Below are 2,943 nucleotides of genomic sequence, written 5' to 3'. Positions count from 1 at the left end.
TGTGATCTTTAGTGTTGTTTTAAAATATCTAAACACATTCTATATTTGTATTAATATATATTAAACTCTCTTTCATGGTATATGAGCTTAATTTTAATTTTTTGTCAATTAATTTAGTAAAACTTCATAATACTCCCTAAATTGGTTGACTAACCACTATAAAATCGTTATTTTCTAGAAAAACGAAGACAACAAAGATTCTAAACCTCTTTGACCTTCATCATGTGTTAGTGAATGATGCAACTATGCGTTAAAACAGTATTTTCGCATTTTTTAGTTTTTTCAAAATATATGTGTTAATTAACCCCTACGAAAATATTGAGTTTTCCGGTAAATGCTCTATATACTGAAGCCTATGATCTTTAGTGTTGTTTTAAATTTTCTTAACACATTATACATTTTTATTGATGTATATTAAACTCTATTTCAAGGTACATGGGCATCGTTTTAATTTTTTGTCAATTAATTTAGTAAAACTTCATTATACACCCTAAATTGGTGGGCTAACCACTATAAAACTGTTATTTGCTTGAGAAACGAAGACAACAAAAGTTCCAAATCTTTTTGAACTTATTCATATGTTGGTGAAGGATGCAACTATGCATTGAAACAGTATTTTTATATTTTTGATTTTTTCTCAAAATCTAGGTGAAAATATTGAATTTTTCGGTAAATGCTCTATATACTGAAGCCTACGATCTTTAGTGTTGTTTTAAAATTTCTAAACACTTTCTACATTTCTATTGATGTATATTAAACTATCTTTCATGGTACATGGACATCGTTTTAATTTTTTGTCAATTAATTTAGTAAAACTTCATAATAAACCTTAAATTAGTTGACTAACCACTATAAAATCGCTATTTTCTAGAAAAACGGAGACAACAAAAGTTTCAAACCTCTTTGACCTTCATCATAGGTTAGTGAATGATGCAACTATACATTAAAACAGTATTTTCATATTTTTGAATTTTTCTCAAAATCTATGTGTTTTCGGTAATTGCTCTATATATTGAAGCCTGTGAACTTTAGTGTAGTTTTAAAATATCTAAACACATTCTATATTTGTATTAATATATATTAAACTCTATTTCATGGTATATGTGCTTCGCTTTAATTTTTTGTAAATTAGTTTAGTAAAACTTCATAATACTCCCTAAATTGGTTGACTAACAACTATAAAATCGTTATTTTTTAGAAAAACGAAGACAACAAAGATTCTAAACCTCTTTGACCTTCATCATATGTTAGTGAAGGATGCAAGTATGCATTAAAACAGTATTTTCATATTTTTGAATTTTTCTCAAAATCTATGTGTTAACTAACCCCTACGAAAATATTTAGTTTTTTGATAAATGTTCTATATACTGAAGCCTAAGATCTTCAATGTTGTTTTAAAATTTCTAAACACATTCTCAATTTGTATTAATGTATATTAAACTCTCTTTCATGGTACATGGGCATCGTTTTGATTTTTTGTCAATTAATTTAGTAAAACTTCATAATACTCCCTAAATTGGTTGACTAACAACTATAAAATCGTTATTTGGAGACAACAAAGGTTCTAAACCTCATTTACCGTCATCATATGTTAGTGAAAGATGCAACTATGCATTAAAACAGTATGTTCATATTTTTTAATTTTTCTCAAAATCTATGTGTTAACTAACCCCTACGTAAATATTTAGTTTTCCGGTAAATGCTCTATATAATGAAGCCTATGATCTTTAGTTTTCTAGAGAAACGGAGACAACAAAAGTTCCATACATCTTTGAATTTCATCATATGTTAGTGAATGATTCAACTATGCATTTAAACAGTATTTTCATATTTTTGAATTTTTCTCAAAATTTATGTGTTAACCTTTACGAAAATATTGAGTTTTTCGGTATATGCTCTATATAATGAAGCCTATGATATTTAGTGTTGTTTTAAAATTTCGAAATACGTTCTACATTTGTATTAATGTATATTAAACTTTCTTTCATGGTACATGGGCATCTATTTATTTTTTTGTCAATTAATTAAGTAAAACTTCATATTACTTCCTTAATGGTGGACTAAACGAAGACAAAAAAACTTCCAAACCTCTTTGACCTTCATTATATGTTAGAGAAGGATGCGACTATGCATTAAAAGAGTATTTTTTTAATTTTTTTCAAAATCAGTGTGTTAACCTGTCCGAAAATATTGAATTTTCGGTAAATGTTCTATATATTGAAGTCTATGACCTTTAGTGTTGTTTAAATTTTCTAAATACATTATACATTTGTATTAATGTATAATAAACTCTCTTTCATGGTGTATGGGCATCATTTTAATTTGTTGTCAATTAATTTAGCAAAAGTTCATACTCTCTAAATTGGTTGACTAACCACTATATAATCGATATTTTCTAGAAAAACGAAGACAACAAAGATTCTAAACCTCTTTGACCTTCATCATATGTTAGTGAAGGATGCAACTATGCATTAAAACACTATTTTCATATTTTTGAATTTTTTTCAAAATTTATGTGTTAATATGATTTTTTCGGTAATTGCTCTATATACTGAAGCATGTGATCTTTAGTGTTGTTTTAAAATATCTAAACACATTCTATATTTGTATTAATATATATTAAACTCTCTTTCATGGTATATTGTCTTCGTTTTAATTTTTTGTCAATTAATTTAGTAAAACTTCATAATACTCCCTAAATTGGTGGACTAACCATTATAAAATCGCTATTTTCTGGAGAAACGGAGACAACAAAAGTTCCAAACCTCTTTGACTATCACTATATGTTAATGAATGATGCAAGTATGCATTAAAATAGTATTTTCATATTTTTTAATTTTTCTCAAAATCTATGTGTTAACCCCCCTACGAAAATATTGAATTTTTCGATAAATGTTCTATATACTGAAGCCTATGATCTTTAGTGTTGTTTTAAAATTTCTA

The sequence above is a fragment of the Brassica oleracea genome, chromosome C8 (assembly GCF_000695525.1).
Source record: "Brassica oleracea var. oleracea cultivar TO1000 chromosome C8, BOL, whole genome shotgun sequence".
Lineage (NCBI taxonomy): Eukaryota > Viridiplantae > Streptophyta > Magnoliopsida > Brassicales > Brassicaceae > Brassica > Brassica oleracea.
Note: the sequence above shows the minus strand (reverse complement) of the source record.